This window comes from Lipotes vexillifer, unplaced genomic scaffold (assembly GCF_000442215.2).
Source record: "Lipotes vexillifer unplaced genomic scaffold, Lipotes_vexillifer_v1.1 scaffold395, whole genome shotgun sequence".
In the NCBI taxonomy this organism is placed as follows: Eukaryota; Metazoa; Chordata; class Mammalia; order Artiodactyla; family Lipotidae; genus Lipotes; species Lipotes vexillifer.
This window is the reverse complement of record NW_006797390.1, coordinates 4,434,471-4,456,454: the sequence shown is the minus strand read 5'-3', so window position 1 is coordinate 4,456,454 and position 21,984 is coordinate 4,434,471. Positions and strand designations below refer to the sequence as shown.

General features: G+C 49.9%; 1 protein-coding gene across 1 annotated transcript in view; it reads left to right on the top strand.

Moving 5' to 3' along the window:
* The window catches only part of NTF3 (neurotrophin 3), a 65,499-nt gene that overhangs the window by 41,962 nt on the left and 1,553 nt on the right, over positions 1 to 21,984 (top strand). The window lies entirely within an intron of this gene.

Sequence of the window (21,984 nt, the reverse complement as noted above, 5' to 3'; positions counted from 1 at the left end):
CCCACCCTTCCTTCTGGCAACGTGAGTTGCCGTTCATTTCCTCCATCCTCAGGATCCTCTCCGCCCTGTGACTGTGTCCTGCAATGGACAATTAAATAGTTATTCAGCCACTGGTATAATCTGTGTCGAGACTCACTGACTTGAAGGCACTAAAGCTTCCTCTGGTTTTTATAGACTGTTTCACAGGCTATTAATGTGGAGCAGACGGCCTTCGGAAACAGCAATTCACAAGGGTTCGGGACACCTGGATTCATCAACTGGGGAGGGACCTTAAATGGGTCACTTTCTCATTGGGCTTCCTCATCTCTCGCCCAGAGGACCTATGTGAGTTTGGGAAACTCTCATGAAACAGTGTATTGAAATTAGAAACTAACGCTGAAATACAGAAGCGTGATCGTGCGGGTCCTCTTTTCCCGCCAAGACCGTACCCAAAGAAAAGGGACTAAAAGTTGCAGTAGGAAGATTTGGGATAGAGGATGGGGGAAACCTCGGTGCACAGGGGCATGGATGGCTGATGGTAGCCGTGGCCCTTTCCAGAGGCCTTTCAGAGGAGTCAGCTTCGGTATCGGCTGTTGATTACGTGTGTTTCCTTCTGTGGCCGGACTGCTCGGGAGCTCTTCTTGGAGATACGGAGGAGCGTCTGGTGGAGGCTCGTGAAGAGGTAGGAAGTCTGCACGAAGAGGCATTGTAGAGAGGGGAATAGTGTTACATGAGACTTGGATTTGCTCCCTGGGGATAGATCTCTGGATCTCTATAGAATTCCAGGATGGATCACCTGGTGGGAAAGTCTCTACCTCCTAGTGGAAAGAAAAAAGTGAGCATTAGGCATCCTGCAGGGTATGTCTTGGTCGGTGGTAGAAGGTTCAGAGAGATGGGGAAACCCTCTCCCCAGTGCAGCGCATGAACCCTGCAAGTCTGGTGCAAGAAAGTGTTATGTACAAGGCAGAAAACCGAGCTGGGGGCCTGGACCTTTGTCTGCATATTGTCAATGTTCACCTGGTTTCATTTTGATAAACGTGATCTCTGAGATCCTGTCCAGAAAGCATCACCTCGCAAGAGGTATGTGATTACCTAAGGGTCAGGTTGCCATCTATACGTAATCAGGCTCTAAAGAGGGCATGTAATAGGTAAGAATCCCAGGACTGTGTTGACGGAAAGAGAGCTGGGGGTTGGCGTGGTCTGAAGGCAACACACAATCGGGCACAGAGTGTGTGTAAGTATTTAGGAAAAAGAATAAGTGTCAGAGGATGAGGATGGAGGCCCAGCTCTGTCACTCAGTGGCTGTTTGCCATTGGAAAAATCATTTCATCTTCCTAAGATTCAGTTTTCTTCAACGGAAAATAAAGAAAATATTGCTCCTTATATCTCATTGAGCTACTGTAATAATCAATTCGAAAATATACAGAACAGTGTATATGTTCGGAATTATTATTGTGACATCTGGAGCCACCAATGCCAACGCCCTCACTTTTTCCCTTTAGTGGTTACTTACTCTCTGCCCCTCTTTCTGGTCAGTTCTTCTGTTACTATCATTTGAACCTGCCTGGGGTTGGGGAGGGGAGGTGCCGCTCTCCCATGATGCCTGGCGACTGGGCAGTTTTTCAAGGCCAGCGTGACCATCATGGCTGGTCTCTTTTCCCATTGGTACCTGTCTTTTCCCCGCTGGTCCCAGGGTTCCTGGGAGGCTGATGTTGAGGGAGAAAGCCACGGCAGTGGGAAGGGGTGGGATCAGAGACCAGGAGTTGGTCTCAGAAGTAGGCTTTTGCTTTCTGTTCTAGAGGACCAGTGACCTCAGATTTCTATGTTGATGCCTGTGTTAATTTACCCCCAGAGCTGTTATTCAGTGAACTTTAAAAAAATGTTCTCCAAGCTTGTTTTTCTCTGGGTGGCGAGAGCACCCTCTCTGAGGTTCACTTGTCAGGTGTCTGTATTCCTGGGAGGGTCCAGCAGAGTTCCTGTCCTGCTTAGCTCAAAAACGGTCTCCCGTCCCCTCAGAACTCTTGCTAAAGACATGACCCTGAACCTTCTTTTTGTCACCGTGACGGAGTCAAGCCTGCTTCCTCTTTACCTTTTGCTTGGCCAGCTCTTCCCAGATCCTTATGTGCCTTTTGGGAGTAAGTTCTTTCTGATCCACACATGTCATCCTGTAGCCCACATTGTTCCAGGCACTGTGTTAGGGGCTGGAGCTGCAGAGCTGAATGAGATGGGCCCTGCCGTCCGGCACAATGCAAGCCAGTGGTCATGTAGAGCCCCACTGGGCCCCCTGACCTGGTCGGAGAGCCTCCCAGAGCCTTGCCCCAGCCAGGACTTGGCCTCCGTGGCAGCAGCTTAGGGGCATTTGGGGCCAGCCCCAGTCTCACCTTCATGAGTCCTGTTGGGTGCTGGCTCCCACGTGCTTTTATTTGCAGGTTATCCAGTCTCGTGCATTCTCTCCAAGCCCCAGGAATTCCCGATCTAATCCTGATCCCGCCAGAACTGTAGGTGGAGTGTGAGAGAGGAGACGCAGGTCCAGAGGGGCTTCCGACTTGCGTCCCTTCCCGTCTTGGTGCAGGAGTCCTTCTCTGTACCTTCCTGCTAACCTCTCCTTCCTAAAGAGAGGCTGCAGTGCTGCTTCTGGGCAGTGGGCCGGGACTGCTGGAAATGAAACCGATTTTCCTCTTCGGCATCCGAACCCTTCCTTTGCAGCGGCTGGCACACAGGTTGTGTGAGAGATCACCCGTGTCATCATCAGCTCCCAGGACGCCCAGGAACCCCTTCTCACTACCCTCACAGCATCCTCAGCTGAGTCGTACTAGCCACTCTGTCGCTCTTGACTCAATAAGTATCTTTAGAGGGTGCAATTAGTCCATGTTAAGGGCCTTTGGAGACAAGTGAGCATGAAAGGGACAACTGATAATAATTATACCAGGACAAGATCATCAATGATCACGCTTCTTAAGCGGTCCATCCCTTTGATCCATTGACTATGTTTCTCGGAACCTTTTACTGAACACCGACTGTGAGCCTGGCACCATTATAGATACTCAGGACATCAGACTTAGAAGGAGAGCTTACAGTCCGGTGCGGGAGAAAGACAAGGAAGAGGAGGGTTATAAAAGAATGTGCTGAAAGGCAGTGTCTTTAGGAAGGTGGTGTAGGAGCAGGGTCGGAGGAACACACAGGAATCAACCAGGTAAAGGGTGGGGGTGGTTGGGATACTGCCTGCAAAGGGGGTCATCAGAGATCCTTGAAGCGGTGAGAGTACTTGGCGGGTTTGCAGAACTGCAGCCCTTCCTGGTGAGACACGCACCCAGGACCAGACTGGGAAGGGCCTCATGCCAGGCTGAGGAATTTGGGCTTCACCTCGAAGGTTTTAGAAAAGAACAGAAACGTCTCCAGCTGGGGAGCGTTGCAGTTAGGCTCCACTTTAGAAGATCCTTCCGTTCCAGTGTGGAGAGGAAATGAGAGGGAGTCTGGGAGAGGGTGAAAGTGGGGTCTCAGAGACCACCTAAGGGTCCCCGGGAGTAATCCCGGCAGTAGAGGGTAGCACGGGCCATAGGGAAAAGGGGCGTGCATTGTGGGCAGTAGGAGGCAGAATCAACTGGAATTTAATGGGACTTCCCTGGTGGTCCAGTGGTTAAGACTCCGTGCTTCCACTGCAGGGGGCACGGGTTCAATTCCTGGTCTGGGAGCTAAGATCCCATTTAGTAACGGCTAGACGAAAACTGTGGGAGAGCCACAGAAGCGAAGGAGGAGGGCCAGGAGGCTAAGGAAGGAAGGGCTGCAAGGCATCTATCTGATTTTCAAATGAGGGACCCAGGGCTCCTCTGGGAGGGTTTCTTCGGGAGGGCCCAGTGCTGGTGGTGAGGATGGATGGACGGAATTCTGCCCTTTTCGAGGGGGTGGAGGAAGTGGAAGTAACCAGTGCAGGTGCTTTTATATGAAGCTGGACTGGGACCAGCTAGTCGTCCTTAGGGGAGAACTATTTTCTTTTCCTTGTTTAGGGTTGGTAACATGCGAACATTATGGGCACACCTCGTTTTATCGGGCTTCACTTTATCGCACTTCCCAGACATTGCCTTTTTCACATTTGAAGGTTTGTGGCAACCTGGCCTTGAGCAAGTCCATCGGTGCCATTTTTCTATCCACATTTGTTCACTTCATGTCTCTGTGTCACATGTGGGTAATTCTGGCAGTGTTTCAAACTTTCTCATTATTATTTGTGATGGAGATCTGTGATCAGTGATTTTTGATTTGACGATTGCAAAAAGATTACAACTGGCTGAAGGCTCAGATGATGCTTAGCATTTTTTAGCAAGAAGGTATTTTCTAATTAAAGCACGTTCATTTTTTTTAGACACAATGCTACTGCGTATTTCATGGGCTACAGTATAGTGTAAACATAAATTTTATATGTACTGGGAAGGCAAAAGAATCATGTGACTTGCTTTATCATGGTATTTGCTTTATTGCAAGGGGTCTGGAACTGAACCCGCAGCACAAGCAATCTCTGAGTTCTGCCTGTGTCTACTGAGGAAAGGAAACCCTCAGAGAGGGGCAGGTTGAAGACAGGATTGGGATGGAGGCCCTGATGGAAGGAGGCTTCTGAGTGAATGGGAGGCGGTGGGGCCAGCGGGTCACTGTAGATGCTATTGGAGAGACAATGTGACCAGGACAACCCAGACACTCAGAGGAAATTATGGCTGGACTCAGTGTGAGTGTGGAGTCCTGGTTGATCCAGGGCAGGCCTGCCGTGTAGCCATTACCCCAACCAAATGATCAATAGCACCCCCTTTCACTTTCACAAGTTTACTGGTTAGGGTGATAAAGCATCTGGCCACTTCAGCTGTGTGCATTCAAGGAGATGTGTGTACAGAGTGAGGAGTTCTTACCTGGGGGACCCTCTCTTTTTTTTTCTCTGAAGTAGGAGGTAAGCTTTCTGTGCTCTGAGACTTCAGGAGATAAATGTGGTTTTGAGAGAGCTGTTGTGAGGAACAGAAGAAAGACCTGACGTAGGAAGAAGAGCAAAAAATTGATCTACAGCAAGGGCTGAGACAAGCTTGAGAACATAAATTTGCTTGGCACCAAACAGTACCCATGCCGCCCTTCCCCGTCTCCACAGCCCGAGTATCAGCCAGAGAAATGCATGCTTGATTGACCTGAGGCTGGGGAGGTGCAGGGCAGATGTGACCAGGGTGGGGGGTGGGGTAGAAGGGCTGAAGCAAAGGACCATGGGAACAACTCAGACCTACAGTCACCTCTGCACAGGAAGATGTTTATTGCAGCATTATTTATGAGAATGGAGAATTGGAAATAATACATTTCCTACAAAGGGGGTGTAATCCAGTAAATTACGGCACTTTCTGGGATGGAATATTAATTATGTAGCCATCAAAACTTTCTTTATGTACAATTTTAATATGATGGGAGAATGCTTAGATTATAAGATTAAGTAAGTCAGTCAAAGAAGGATGTGTATTCAACAATCTCAACTTTGTAATGCATAGAAAAACTTTGCACGTGTTTAGAAGAGGCTGGGTACTGTGGGACTTGATAGATTTCTTTAAGTATTTTTGTATTTTTAGAATGCTCTCCAACATGCTCTTATTACTTTTATAACATGGAAGACGAATCCCTAGAGAAATTTATTTAAAATTCTTTAAACATAAAAAGGGTGTATGCAACCACGGGTTAATTTGGCCTCTGTATTCTCTTGATCTCTTAGATGGGAAGCATCACCCAGATAGCATATGGTGTTTGAGAAATGAGTTTTGGTGTCAGACACACCTGGGTTTGAACCCCAGCTTTAGTATAGCGGTGGTGTGATCTGAGGCGAGTTGTTTTCTCTGGGGCCCTATTGCTTTATTTACGGAGTAGAGAGAATAACGCACTCCCGCAGTCTCTTCTTTACAATTCCAAAACCCACAAAGCTCTGAAAACCCAGAGTCCCTTCTTAAAGTTTCAGCAGATTTATTTGGCTGCAAAATATGACCTGAATTGGCATAATCTTTCTCTCTCTTAAGTGAGTATTTATAATCTTGCAATAGAAATATTACCTTGTGTAATCACGGGGGCTGCTCCAGACCCATGGAGAGTGTTAGGTAATGTACGGTAATACACAGGGTTCCAGATAAGTGACTGTCGACTGTGGGACCTGCCTCAGAGGGTTGTTGCAGAATTCAATCTTAGCGAAGTTCCAGGCAGGAGCAAATGCTCTCATCATTATTGATATCATAATTATTCTTGAGCCTTCGCTATGTACAGAATGTTTGATTTCTGCTTGCTTTCTCTTCCTTCTGTTCCTTTCCTTATTGGGATCTTCGAGAAGAAGACAGACGTGTCATTTTTTATGGGCACTTAGGTTGACATTGTTTAGGACACGGGAGTGGAAAAACTGGGAACTGCCCGCAGAAAACTCTCCTGCCTCTTTCCTTCTTTCCAGTTTCTAGTTTCCTGAAGAATAAAAGCCATAAAAAGGAATAATTCATGCTACCAGGGCACCCAGATGGTCGAAGGATCAAAGGATTAAGTCTTATTCTCTTGGTGAAGAATTTAATGTCAAAGCGCATGTGTTCATTGTGGAATTGTGATACATTCACAGCATAGTTGCTCTACATTTAAAGGTGTACTTTGCTTTAAGCTAAAACTAGTCTGATATATATATTTTTTAATGGAAGAGTGGTTATTTACTGCTTTCCATAGGAATTCACAGTAAGATTTTTTGTTGCAAACCCTCCTAGTATCTTTGAAACACAAATCAATTCACAGAAATGACTTGCACTCAACATTTTCAGAGGCATAAGTAGGGCATAAACTGAGGTCATTCCTTCCTTTTCTTGGATGAGTTTTGCTTCATAAATTCTGTCAGTGTGGCACTAGCCAACTGCGTTATTAACATCACCAAGGGGAATTAAAACGTAAAATGTTATAGGATCAAAAGTTGCACATTCTGAATCAATGCCAGTATATTTCCAGACCCTTCAGTTTGACTACAGTCTGCAGCCATCCCCTCCTCTCCACCATGTGACTCATCCACTTCAGGGTGGAGGTCATTGACTGTTCCCACACATCGCTATGGCCCCATCAACGTCCCCATGGTGGAGCGTTTTGCCTTTACATAGAATCACAGAGCCTCAGGTCTGGAAAGAACTGTTTTGCAGTCCTCTCTATTAAATCCAGTGAATCTGGCCATTTCGACGGCATGCCTGGAAACTCACCAGAGCCTTCTTTCTAGTAAACCAAAATAGATCTCCCTGAAGTAGACGGCTCAAACTCTGCAAATTGGTCCAGAGGCAGAAGAGCTGATCTGTTGGCTAGAAATGACTGCCTGTCCTAAGGTCTCCAACCCTTTTCCACTTCAGCTCATCAGGTCCTCGGTGGCCCTCCTACTGCGTGCCCAGCACAGTGTCAGGACACATTCCTGCACATTCTTGGGTTCCAACTTACCCTCTAGTTAATGCATTCATTAGCACCAAATTGCAGGGTTCCTTGCCAAAGCCCATCAAGCGTAATTGAAGCTTCTGAAGTGAGATCCCGCAATTATATTAGTTCAGTAGTCTCATTAGTCTCATGCCCATCATCAAACACATTCTCCTTCACGATTGTTGTCATTTTCTTAAAACAGGTATTGTTGAGAAAGATTGTTTTTAACACAGGCTTTTGCTTAACCGGTTGTTTGATCTCCAGAATACAATAAATCTTCAGACGGAACAGAGCCAGGAATGGGGGAGGGGGGACGGGGGAGGCTTAGAAAGAAGTAGGTGCAGGACTTGAGCCAAGGACTGGCCCCACCCATCTCCCTACACAGCCAGAGGTGGCCCACCTTTGGAAATGATCCACTTTGTATACATTGGTGCATCAAAGAGGCAGTGGGCCTAGAGAAAAGTGCAGTCTGCATTTTGTAGCTGTAGGGACTCTCCCAAAATTCACAGAGAGCTGGGGGGTCTCTACGTCCTGGGCGATCCCAGGCATATGGTCTGTCCTCTGGATTCTTCAGGGCTTTTTTTTTTTTTTTTTTTTTTTTTTGCGGTACGCGGGCCTCTCACTGTTGTGGCCTCTCCCGTTGCGGAGCACAGGCTCCGGACGCGCAGGCTTAGCGGCCACGGCTCACGGGCCCAGCCGCTCCGCGGCATGTGGGATCTTCCTGGACCGGGGCACGAACCTGTGTCCCCTGCATCGGCAGGCGGACTCCCAACCACTGCGCCACCAGGGAAGCCCTTCAGGGCTTTGAGAATAGAGAGGTTATCTTTTAGGAAGAGTGCTGGATCAGGAGTCAGGAAGCATGGTTCTGGTTCTGGCTGTGACAGCTTTGAGCCCATCACTCACTTACGCTATGCCCTAAATTTCTCAGCTTTAAAATAGCAATACCCTCTCTTTATAATTTTCCTAACTTCATGTCCACCCAAAAAGCTAAAGACAGTAGGATGTAAGTTTTAAGTTGCAGTCCTTGGCATATAGTAGGTGCTTAGTGTAGCATCCTTCCTTCCTTTAAGAGATCAGGGGGTTCTGTCATGTCCCCAGATGTTTTCTGCCCGCGCCCTGTGTCTGTGAAAGCTTCGGGCCTCTTGTTGGATGCTTTGCCCACTTCTCCTGGCTGTGTTTGTTAGATTAAAGGGTTGCCTCTGCTTGCTCTCCAGGACACCCATGGGGGCCTGGGACCTTTAAGTACAATTGTGCTTTTGAGGAAGAGAAGCTCCACACAGTTCTCCGGCTCCCTGGTGCTTATTTGAGGTCATCTTCAGCCTTTCCAACTCAACCCCTCCAGAGGGGTGAAGACCCACCTTCTTCTGTCTTTTGGGGAATCCACCAGAACCAGTGTGAAGCCATGCATTGCATTTTTCGAGAGTCAAACTCAATCACCAAAAGATGCATCAGAGGGGGCGGGGAGTGTGGGGTAGAGGTCAGGGGCGGAGGTATGGAAGGTGTGCTCACATCCCCCCCAAAAAGCGTTGGAAGTTGTGTTGGAAAAATCCTCAGCCTTTATTTACCACGGTGGGTAGCCACAGGAAGGCGGGGAGCTGGGTGGGAAAGGAAAACAATAGAGGGCTGTGTGCTTTGCTGCAGAAGCGCGCTCTCACCAAGTAACGTGGCAAGCTGGGTCAGCGCTGCTCAGTTGGCCCCAGAGCTTAAAGGAGGGTCTGGTGCAGCTGTCGGTGGTGGTGGGCAGGCTGGGGCCAAGGCAGGCACGCTCCAGGCACTTGGAGGCAAAGCTGCAGGAATCCCCAGGTTCAGCGGGCTCCAACCTGCTGGAAACCCTCGCTACCTCTTGTTCTAGGGAGAGGATTGTGGGGAGACCACAGAGGAGGTGACCAAGAAAGGGAGTGCTCACATCTCATGCAGAGAGTGACCGACATATGGAACATGTTATCCGGAAGGGTTACAGGCTGGAGGAGCTCCTAGACTTTTCCAGGGGTGGGATGGGGGAGGGGACAGCCTTCAGAAACCCAAGGAGGTTTCTAAACAAAAGGAATTTGAGAAGAGGGTTGGGGGAATAATGAGGAATGCAAACTTGACCCAGAGCTTCGCTTTCTATCTCCCGGGCTTCCCCCCAGCTTGTCCTTACATGTTTCCAATTCCTGGGGGCCCGAGAGGGCCACTGGGGCCATGTGCCTCCCTCCTTACATGGGCAGAGCTGGCGGGGTGGAGTGGCTCCTAACACGGGTGGATCTGGATGCAGACACCCTCTGGGCGGCAGTCGTGGTGATTTTGGGGGACAGTCTCTCCTCCCCCATTTTTCCCTAGCTGGGGCAAAAGCCACCATGCAGGGGCCTTGGACTCAGCTGAAACCCTGTTCAAGAAAGCCTTGTCAGGGCTTCCCTGGTGGCGCAGTGGCTGAGAGTCTGCCTGCCGATGCAGGGGACACAGGTTCGTGCCCCGGTCCGGGAGGATCCTAAAAAAACCCCACTGTTTTCTCATTTCTCATAATGTTGTGGCTCCGCGAATCGAGTCGAGCTGGGTTGGGAGATTCTTCTGTGTCAGGTGGCCTTGACAGAGGTCCTTGGTGGTTTTCAGTTGACTGATGGGCTGGCATGGGTCACCCAGGCCAGTTCACCCGCAAGACGAGTGCCTTGGCAGCACTGGCTGGAAGGCCATGGTGAGGGGTGTCTCCAACATGGTGGCCTTGAATGTCAGTGCCTCCCATGGCAGCTCGGAGCCCCAAGAGCAGGCAGAAGCCACACGGCTGCTTACAGCCTAGCCTTGGAAGTCACATAATGTTACTTCCTCTATACTGTATTGATCAAAATGGGCACAGGCCACCCACCTACAAGAGAAGGGCACATGGACCTACCACTAGGTGGGAGGAGTGTCAGAAATCAGCATGTTTTAAACTAGCAACCTGCTTGTGCACAGTATTTGATCCCAATGTATCTTCTGGCTACAGTCTCTTCCAGAGCAATGAACTTATCCCCTTTTGCCCTCTGATATAAAAGAGAGCCTCTATTGGTGCTTAATCCTCCTCTCTCAGGCTTCCGGGATGTCCCCCTGGGCCATGTTCTGTGACTGTCCTGCACCCCTCCCTCCTCTAGCTTCTCCTGAGACAGTGTGCAGCCGCGCTCTCACTCATAACGCCAGTCAGCTGGAACGCAGAGAAGCTCTTCGGAAACAGCAAGGTTTTCAAAGACAAGGGAGAGCGTTGGTCTTGAGTACACGCTGGGGAACAGGGAAACCGAAGGGATGGAAAAGCCATCAGGTTGGAGGTGAAATCATCCAGAGTGGTGGCAGGACCAGAGATGGAAGAGAAAAGGCATGACATTCCAAAACTCTTGAGGAGTGCAGATGTCACTAGACAATGGTGCTGATGCCACACAAATATTTGTAAAAGGAAGGGAAGGGTTCTGCCTCATGGGCTACCTTTTGAGCCGAGTCAGGCTGCGAGGGCTCCAGCCCTCTCACAGTATAGCGTTCCACATGCCATGCCGGTCCTGATTCCGCTGCACCTCCCGGAGAAGCCCTTCTGCAACCTTGTGGGCAGGTTTCCCTCTGGGTGTCCTTATATTTATGGTTCTGTGTTGGTTCCAGATGGGCAGCACAGCTCTGCGCCTCTGGAGAGCTGGCTTCTGGTTCTGGCTCTTCCATTAACTGATTGTTGCATTTGGGGCAGGCAACTTTCCTGCTGTAACCTTCCCATTGTATGAGAATTCTAGTAGATGAGGATGCCAGTGCCTGGCTCTGTAGCTTCAAAAGGACACAGAAGGGCTTCCCTGGTGGCGCAGTGGTTGAGAGTCCGCCTGCCGATGCAGGGGACGCGGGTTCGTGCCCTGGTCCGGGAAGATCCCACGTGCCGCGGAGAGGCTGGGCCCGTGAGCCATGGCCGCTGAGCCTGCGCGTCCAGAGCCTGTGCTCCGCAAATGGGAGAGGCCACAACAGTGAGAGGCCCGCATACCGCAGAAAAAAAAAAAAAGGACACAGAAAAGTAGGAAGGACCAGAAAACGGGACCAGTATCGAGGATCATCTGTCTGGTGAAGAAATGGCCCAGGGTTAGCAGAGGGGCACAGAAGCACAGGATATTAAAGCTGGAAAGAAGCTGTGAAAAACTGTTTAGTTCAAGAGTTCTTCACCTAGGATCTATGGGTCTCTGGGTGAGGCTCTGGGGAGCTGGTGAACCGCCTCGAATTTTTTTGCAAACTGTTTCCGATATGCGCACATGCATTTTTTTAGGGGAAACTTTCTTTAGTTTTTATCACATTCTAAAAAGGGTCAAAAACGGCTGAGAACCACTTTAGTCCACCAGCATTATGTTATGTGATTCTTAACCAGGAGGGATAAGGCCTCCCCAGATGGTATTTGGAAAAGTGTGAGTGCCTTTTTTTGGTCGTCACCATGACTGGGGACATGATTGACATTTAGTAGGTTGGGGGCAGAGCTTCATGTGTGGGAGACAAAACTGAATAAGGAAGGACTAACTCTCCTGCCCAACATACCAGCACAGCCCTATGGAGAAAGCCCGTTAGGAACTGAGACCCCAGGATGAGCAGTGATTCTCCCGTAGCCACAAAGCTGATCAGTGGCAGAGATGCTTTTCATTCATAAATCAGAGTGGGAGACATGCCGAGAGCCCGCATTATTTTATTTCTCCTTGTCAGTACGCTAAAAGTCTATGAAAACCAAATAATCAGAAATCTGTCTCGCCTTCAAAATTGCAACAAATTTCAAAAAGGATCCCAGGGTTCTTGGTCTTCTTCACCATCCAATAAGGACAGAGGAAAGGAATGTGTGACGTTTGGGGAAACTAAGGCATAGATAAGTGAGCCCGTCAGCCCCATGTTGCATAGATGTGCTTCTCAGCCACTGTGAATTGGCGATGCCCAGCCTTGGACGGTGAAACGTTCCCTTTGCACTTCAGAGCACCTGTCTTGGAGATCTCTTTCTCAGAACAAGGAAAGAAGCATTAATGTATCGATGTGGGGCTTGGTGCCTCACTCCCTGCAAGCAAATGGCAGGTGCCTTCAACTCTCTGGAACGAGTTGGGAGGTGGTCTGCAGTACTGGCTAAAAGTAAAGCCTGGGGGCCACACGGGGGTCTGCATCCTGGCTCCACCTCTCAAATGATGTGTGATCTCGGACAAAATAACTTAATCCCTCTGAGCCTCAGTTTCCTGGGCTGACAAGTGGGCATGATCATCATATCCATGAAGATTAATTGAGACAATCTATGTAAAGTCTGGAGAAGTCCTCAGCATATGGTGCGGCTCAGTAAATACTAGCTGTTATTACAAGCAGTTATGATGACTGTGTCTGTGATGAATGACAGCTTTGGGTCCACAGTGTTGGTGCCAAAATTCGGAGGACAAACTCTGGGTTGGTTTCTAGACTTGCCCAGCTGCCCAGAGCGAGAGTCAGTAGATGGTTTGGGATTGGATCATAATGTTTATGAAGTGCCTTCCACACACTTGGGTTCGGGTGGAAGATGGATTTTCTTCCTGTGTGTCCATTCCAGCCTCCCTTTGCAAGGGGGCGCAAAGAGGCTCAGGAAATCTCCTGTGCAGATGCCTCTCCTGCCTTGCTTTCCTGGTGTGGCAGGGGATTCAGGTGAAGGACGGTGGCTGGGTGAGCCGTGGAAGGAGGCTTTGACCCTCCGAGTCCCCAGACAGCGTGGTTTCCTGGAGAGGGTGTCCAGACCAAAGGCAGCCATGGACCATCTGCCAGTCCCTCATCCTCGTGGAAGGAGGCTGGCTGTGGGCTGGGGGAAGCGTGAGCGGGAGACACAGGCCCCATCGCCAAGCCTGGAGGAGAAAGGCTGCCATCTGACCACACTCACTGTGGCCAAGTCCTCGTTAGGCCAAACCAGGGTGGTTTGGGTTGACCCCGGCCTTGCTGCCGCTGCCCTGGCGGGTGCAGTCACAGGTCTGAGCGTTGCCAAGCCAGCTATGGTCTTGGTTTGGAAGAGGCATCTGGAGAGTGAATGGGAGTCCTGATTTGGGATTTCCCTTCGCTCCCAGCTCTCAAGATAAAGCCAGCTTCCTTATTCTGCCATTTTGAGAGCCATCCTTGGCTGGGTAGACAAAGTAGGTAATTGATCATCCTCATCATAATTCATTATAATTATTAAAGATGGAAGGTCAGCAGCCTTCTGATACAATTAGCTTACAGCTGGGTAGCACTTTACAGGTAATACATATGCTTGACCCATCAACCCAACTCAAACACAAGGAGTACATCTATGACAAAAAGTTTCATTTGCTTGGGGAGGTTATTCTCTGACGCTAAGAGTTGAACGCCAGCCGTACCCGCAACTGTCTGTGTAATGGAAGCAACCTTCCCATGTGTGTTTCCACACTTGGAAAAATGGAGTTAACCCAGATGCAGAAAATGAAACCAAAACCAAGACGTCTCAGAATATTAAATGATATAACAATTTGGAAATAACTCGACTGTAACCCATCCTCATTTGGGGAGGCTACAGTGTGTGTGTGTGAGGTGTGTGTGTGCGTGCACGCACGCACACACAAGCCCACCACAAACCCATATATGTACATCTTCAAGCACAGTGGTGAATGAGCATCAGTGCCCAGGACAAAGAAAACGGAATTTACTAGATAAACACAGTTATGGCCAGTAGCTGGATTGACTCAGATTTTCTCTGCAGATTCCTCCTTGTCTGCCCTCTGGCCATGAAATGAGAGTTGATAGTAATGTAAAGGATGAAGTAAATCTGGGTTTCCTGGGGCTTGTGTCGGCATACCAAGCTCCTTTCAGATCTCTCTGCCAAGATGGGGCCAAGCCAGAGGGTTCCCTGGCCTGGGGAACAACTGCACTACCTTCTTCTCAGAGCTGTGGTGCATATTGTTTTGACATGTGCCATACCTTCTGTCTCTCACTACCTTGGGGCCCGATGAGTGGATGCTTTGAACAATGTAAAATTCCTCTTCCAACAGCTGTGAAAAAGAAACTCCCAGCTTTTTACTTCCAGCTCAGGGTGTTTAGCTTGCTTTTGGGAGACCGGCTCCTTGTCATTTCAGGGGTCTCTTGTCTTCATTTTCTGGCCTCCAAGAGGAGCCAGTTTCAGCAGTTCCTTTCTGAGGGAGGTGAGTCACCCTTCTGAGGTCTCTATTTCATTTTGTTTCATCCTAGAACACACCTTCCTTGTTGAGAGGTTGTCTTGTTTCCACTGGGAAGCCAGCATCCCCTGAAAACCTAGGACCTTGTCCTATTTCAGATCTTGGGCCAAGCGTTGTCTGTGTCAGTCGGTTTCAGAACCCTGAGTTAAGTTTCACTAAGAGGAACTATGCAGAATGAGGGGCTTTTAGAGAACAGGGAAGGAATCCATCTCCCTGCCTCCGCTGTCACCTGTATGGACTCTATGTGATGCAGACCTGCCCAGGGATCAGGGGTCTCGGATGAGGTCTCACCAAATACAGCAGAGAGGTGATGCTTTTTGGTTGGGGGGAATTTAGACCATGCTCACCGGCATCTTTGATGACAGTCGTTGACTAGTTCTCTGATCTCCGCTCGATTTCTTACCCTCTCTAAAGCTCAGTGTATGTGTTCTTGTTCTCCCTAAGACAGGGAAGAGTGGCCACCCTCAGAGGTGCAATAAGAGTGAGTGAGGTGTGCTTGAGGGATGCATGCAGGGCCGTCGGGGGAAGGGCGCCATGAACACCCACACAGCCCAGTTCTCGTGAGTTCATTTCTAATCCGCTCCTTCCAGACACCCCAAGTCGCTCCTTCCCTCCATCCTTTCACAAGCGTTGTCCTCCCTTGTTGGTTTTGGATGCACCAGTGAGTTAACCTACGTGTTTCCAGTCTAATCTCACCCTGCTTCCTCCAGGCTGCCCGCCCACACGGGGGCTGGGCAATAATTGATTTGTCCCCATCGGTGTTTGTAGCGCCTTCCCTTCAAGCGTCATCTGTGCGTTTCAATTAACCTGCCACTTTTTCCTCTCTCCTGCTTCCGGATCATTATTAAAGAGATTAACCAAAACCAGAGCAGTCCCCAGCGGAGGCTCCACCGGGACCTGTCTCTCCCAGCCCCCAGCCTTGTCAGGGGTCGGAACATCCTCATGTGGCCCCAACTGACTCATTTTGAGGCCTCAGGACCCATATTCAGAACAAAGCCAATTTGAATTAATTTTGCGATTAAGACAGGAGAACAAGCCTGGCCAGTCCTTTTATACGGCCTTGGTTTAATGTTTCCACCACATTCCTTTCCTTTTGGTCATTCTGCTTTAAATCTATCGCCTCCCCACTTCTCTCTCTTTCCACTCCCTGAACAAGATACTAGGGTTATCTGGCAGGATAAGATGTCTTTGGACATCTTAGCATTCATCAGAGACCAGGTCATCGCTGCAGAAATTCTCCAAAGAATTAGGTCCTTATGGCTACAACTGGCCAGTGTCCTGGAGTGCACTTGCCAGAAAGTGCACTTGCCTCCGGCGGATGTGGCTGACCTGGACATAATGAAATCTCTAGAATTTGCATATTAAACACTTGGCAAATTAAAAAGTGTTTCCACCTTTGCTCTCACACCTCCTCCCCTAGGAAAGCTAGAACGAGCCTTTATGCCTTCCTTCTGTGCTATTCACCCCATTTCCAGCGCTGAGGCCAAACCCAGGGTCTGAGGTGGTACATTCTGTGCTCTGTATGAAGCAATGCGTGGGACAGGCACCTGCAGGGGCCTGACCTTGGAGGGCATCAGGCCCAGGAAGGATGGGAGGAAACTGAATTGTGTTTCCTTTCATGTGGAATCTGAGAGGAGGAAACAGGAGTGGTGGCCTCAAGCCCCTGGAAACTGCTGAGAGGTGCCTAGAGGCTTCTTGGGGGGATGCTCAGCCTGCTGGGTTGAGCTGTCCTGGCTCCAGGCTTGGAACCTGAGTTTCCCCTGGACTGTGTGAGAGCCTGGACAGAGAGACAGCACAGGGCATCGGCTCCAGAGGCAGACGGCCATCCAATCTGGGCTCTGCTGCTTGTTAGCTAATTATTAAACCTCCCCATGCCTTGGTTTCCCCATCTGAAATGGGAAATGTAACTACCTACCTCCGAGGGGTTGTTACCAAGACGAAAGATGCAATGTATGTCATTTCCCGGCAAGAACATTTTTGTGCTTGGTGACCCCACTCTGCCCAGGCTACAAAATTCACTCGGTACACGTGCAACAAGCAAGGGCTGGGGGTTCATGGCCAGGCGGTGGCTCGCACGTGCCAGGGAGTTAGTCCTAGAGAGGTGACTTGGAACTCGGCGGTGATGGCCCCCGTCTCCCGCGTGCGGCAGGACAGACCCTGGTTGCTGTGGCCTCAGACCCTGTACCACCGTCCTCACCGGCTTCTCTTCCATTTCAGCTGCTGCTCCCAGACCCCAAACCCTCTGTGTGTATTGTACACTGAGCCAAAAAGGAGGAATCAGAAATTGCTCTCTTTTGAGTATTTTGAGGGATGGTGAAACCTTGTAGGAATGTTGCTCCAGGGACTGGGAAAGCACCATATGTGGGAAAGCATTTCTAAGCGAGCAAAATAGCATCTGCAAGCTGGTCATGATCTTGGAAAACTCTGAGCGGGGAAAACGGGCACTGGGGAGAGTGCAGGAAGGGGTCCAACGGAGGTCTTTAACAGGTCTTTTTCCAATTATAGCTGAGAAGAGCCTGGGGACCCTGGCCTGCTTCAGAGCCAGGCCTGTATTTTCTTTGGGAGAAGAGGCAGAGTTGATTGGCTTCCAAACCAGGCTTGGCAGAAACCCAAACAGAATCCGAGGCCAGGAAGCTGTGTCTTGGTAGGTCTTGCTTGTAGTAGGTGCTCATTCAGTAAATGGACCTGGAGACTCGACAACAGTGCAGCCCTATGCCGGACGTCAGAGTCGGGGGGATGAGAAAGACGTGGCCTCGTCATGCAGGAGGAGCCATTCAGACAATGCTAACTCAGTAGGATCATTGCTTAAACGGGGGTCTCTATAAACTGCAGTCACCACTAGCAAGGAGCATAGAAGTCTCTCTAAATTGAAACATTCACTGATGCGCCTTCCTGGTACTGCCTTTCCTCTTCCACTCCCCACTCCAGGGAATTAGTCCTCTGCTACCTGGTGTGTGTGCACGGAGGGCAGGCATGCGGTGTCTTCTGCTGCCACAGATAACTGAGGTTCATGTTCATCTAACCTGTCCAGTGGATCACTATGTGCCAGGCACGGTGCTAAGTGCTTTCATAATGATGTCACTTTTCACCCCTGACAATGACCTTGATTATGCACCGGCCATGCGATCTCTGTTACACTTAATCATCAAGGGTCCCCTGTCCCTCTCTGTGTAGCAGTCAGACCCCACACAGCTCGCTTTACACTGCTCCGGGTCTCAGTGCCCTTAATGGTAAAAATGAGGTGGTTCCCTATGGCCCCTTTCGACTTCAACATCTGTGTTTGGGCGAATTTTATTAGCGACATTCTTGGGCTTGCTCTGAAAACCTGAAAGCAGATTATCAAAGTGGAGTCTGCAGGAAGCCTGCTGGGTTTTAACGCAGCCTTGCAGATATCTAGAAACACTTACCAGCCTGCAGATGATTTACTCCCAGGACTTATTCCAAAGTATCATGACGAGTTTTTGGACTTGATGGTAAGCAACCATCCAGATCCAGAAATGGGTAGGACCCATGCTAAGGGGCATTTGGGATTTTTTTTTTTTTTTTTTTTGCGGTACGCGGGCCTCTCACTGTTGCGGCCTCTCCCGCTGCGGAGCACAGGCTCCGGACACGCAGGCTCAGCAGCCATGGCTCGCGGGCCCAGCCGCTCCGCGGCATGTGGGATCTTCCTGGACCGGGGCACGAACCCCCGTCCCCTGCATCGGCAGGCGGACTCCCAACCACTGCGCCACCAGGGGAGCCCTGGGAATTTTTATATAATTCATTTTGGTCATTCGTCCCACCGTACCACCAGCAGTGCTGGCCTGATGTCTCTGTGCTGAGTTTGTGTGCTTGGGACCCGAGGGGGTACTGGGGTTTGCCTTGGGGCTCCCACAGGTAGATGGGACGGTAGGAACAGTCCAACCTCTACAATTCTCTGTAGAGAATTGAAAAACAATAATAAATCAACTACAAGTCAGTCTGCTTTGTACAATCTGATCACTGTGCTTTGGCGATTCTTTGCAATGTCAGTGATGAAGCCTTCCTCTCTGACGATCCTGACCTCTCCCCCAATCCCCCCCTGCCCAGGGGAGCAAGGAAGGCGGTCTCAGGAGCCTTTCTCATTGTCCACAACCCCGGGCCCTCCCTGCCGGGTTGCACTAAAGTCACAGCTCCCGTCCATGGCCCTGCACGCTGCACCCTTCCTCACAGCACCCTGTGGGCTTTGCACATCCCTTTTGACCAATGATAACTTTCCGCCCTTACTTTCAAACAATTTCACCAGGACGAACTGTCTTAGTTCCTGCAAGCCGGGGCATCACACAGAGTCTGGCGCTCAGAGAGGGGACCTCAAACTCAAGGTGTAACGCTCTGTGGTTACCATCTTGAAATTCAGAAGAATTTTATTTTTGACTGTGGGTTTTCTAAGTGAGGTCCCATAGGACCATGGAGCAGGCACCTGGGGGCTCCGAGCATTGCCTCAAACGTGGTCACGCCTCCTGCCGCCATCCTGCCTGTGAGAAATGTTTGCCCTAGGCCCTGCAGACTAGGTAGCCAGTTCTGTGCGTGCAGGGCAGGCGTTCCAGCCATCCTCGGTCCATCTCTGACTCCCTGCACCCACTTTGTATTCACTGTGGTGTGGACTCAGGGGAGAGGCAGACACAAACAGGAAGGAAGGGGCTCCTGGCCTTGGAGGAGAGAGTCTAGGGGGTAAACCACGTCATGCCATGAGGGCTATGACACCTGCCAGCGTGCCACGGAGATGCAAAGGAGGCCGGGCTGCAGCTATCGGTGAACACAGAGAGAAGTTGAGAGAGACTTTTAAGCTGTTAAAACTTTTAACATATTCTCTTTGGGGCTGGGAGAGTATGAATTTCCTAATTTCATCAGAACCATTAATGACTTCAGTTCCTTCCTTTTTCAACAAAGGAAGTGGAGGGATTTTTTTTTACTGCACTATGATTTTGAAAACCATTAGACAGCAGGAGGGGAGGCTATGAAAGTGTGCAAGGTGAAGGGTCACATGGGCCGTAAAGCTTATTCAAGCGGTTCGTGAACAGTGAGCGGGGCTGCAGGGTGGGGTGTGGGAGCCCGATCATGATGTGATGAAAAGGAACGCTGGACCCAGTGTGCGGAGCCCCCCTCTCTGCCCTTGTGTGCCTCTCCTCTTCCTTAAACTGCAGTTTCGGTTTTCCTCATTTATAAAATGAAGGAGTTGGATTAAATACCCTTCTCCTTGCATCCTTTGGTTCCATACACAAGCCACCTCCCATATAGCAGCCCAATCCATCAACGTTCTCCCTACCAACTCACCCTTGCGATGACCTTACTAATCTAGGCGTCACTCTTACCGGACCTGGGACCTCCCTCCACTCATCACACTTGGCTGATTTCCCTGTGAGCAGGTAGCCTGCTTATTCTTAGTTGATAGTGGCTGGGCTTTTGGGGGGGTTTCATAAACTGTTTTTCAATAGCCTCTCCGTCCCAAATTATTTTATTGCAGCTGTATTCTATTTTGGAAGGGAGAAGGGGGTGTAATTCTAGTTGCATGTACACCACACTTTTTGTGTTCAAGCTTGATTTTGTTGGGCCTGCAAGATTGAAGGGGATGTCACTCTTACGCAGAGTTGGGGGGGTGGGGAGATCAGTTATCCTGTGGGAACCGTTTTCCCAGGATAATACAATTCCTGGAGGCAATCTCTAGAGGTGGGCAGCACGGCTAGAATCCTTCTCTCAGCCCTGACCTTGAAGGAGTCAGTTGTCCAGAGAGTAATTCCCATGCAAGGGAGACGGTCCCCTTATCAGAGAGACAGGCTGGGCGCCAGGAGGAGGAAGTTGGAAGAAAGTGACAGCAGTGCTATTGGCCTTTGGGGACAAGAGCGCAGTTCTTCCACCGAGATGGGGAAAGAGGATGCCTCTGAGTCCCAGGAGCGAGTTAGCTCGGGCAGGCTCAGACACGGGTACTTGGTAAGCAGGGCTGATTTTCTATGTCCTGTGCCACATTTGTTCCCTTCTCTTCTCCCCCTGGGTTTCTCGAAATACCAAAAGTGAACCAAGGGAAAGATTTTATTTTCCATGCTTAGAGCTTTAAAGAGGAAACGAGAAAGGCCTGGGGGCAGTAAGGTGGCTTCAATGGTGATTACAGAATGAGCACCTCGAGGCGAGTGGTGTGAAGCATGAGGCACAGGAGGGGTCATTAGTGCAGCCAGCCCTCCCCACCGGAAAAATCTCTGTCCGGTGCCAACCCTCGGAAAATCAGGGCTGTGCTCTAGTGAGGGAGAGACCAGCAATGAAGGTATGTCAAGATCAGCCCTCTAATTCCCCAAGGACTCAGCAGAAACCCCAAGCCGAGGCTGTACTATGGCAACAGAATGAGAGCGTTGATAGGTGAAGATGCCATTGAAACAAGGAGACACAGCAGAATTAGAAACAGAACCATTAAAAGGAATATTTCATAGTGGAAACTTCAAAAGTCAAGCATGAAAAATTAACAGGGAATCTTGCACTTCAGGGCAAGTGTAGCGCATTAATTTGGGCTGTGTCTCCATCTTCTGCGGGTGGTGCTTTGTGCGGGACTGCTGTCTTGTGAAGAGGGTCTCTGGGGATCAGGTGGGCACCTTGGCGAACATGTCCATTGGAGAGGTCGGCAGAGCACCTGACGCTCAGGCCCTCTCACAGCATAGGTCGCAGCCCACATGGTCATTTACAAGGGCAAGAGAACAGCTCTGCCAGGATGGCCAAGAATGACCCATCTCTGATGCTATGGATATAGAAGCAACTGGCCCAGCCCCCAGCCTTGGGGTATCTGTTCCTTTGAGAGATCTCAGGGGCTGCAGTGGAGGGGGCAAGAGAGCTATGATTCTTGAGGCAATTGCAAAGCTACTGACACTGATATTTTTTTAATTAAAAATGTATGTACGCACTTATAATTTTCAGGTTCCATTTCTTTGCATTTTGCCAAGGTAGAGCGGGATGTGATCTTTTCAGGCTCAAGGGACCTTTAAAGGAGTGGCTGGAGACGTCCCTGGTGGTCCAGTGGTTAAGACTCCACGCTTCCACTGCAAGGGACCAGGGTTCCATCTCTGCTTGGGGAACTAGGATTCCACACGCTGCATGGCACAGCCAAGAAAAAATTTTTTTAATAAATAAATAAAATAAAGAAGGGGCAGGACGTCATCTACACACAACAGAAGGCTGCAGATGGTAGAAGTCAGGTGCAAAGGTGACAGGTGCTATCTATCCAGGAAAGAGATGGAGGTTGAAAGCCTGGAGTCAAGCACATCTGCCTGTTTGTGACCCAGGTCTTCGGGAAAGACCTGACTCTTCTAGGCTGTAGTCCTTCCGGTGATGTTCTTGGTTTCCTTGTGAAAAAGATGAGGGCTTCCCTGGTGGCGCAGTGGTGGAGAGTCCGCCTGCCGATGCAGGGGACGCGGGTTCGTGCCCCGGTCCGGGAATATCCCACACGCCG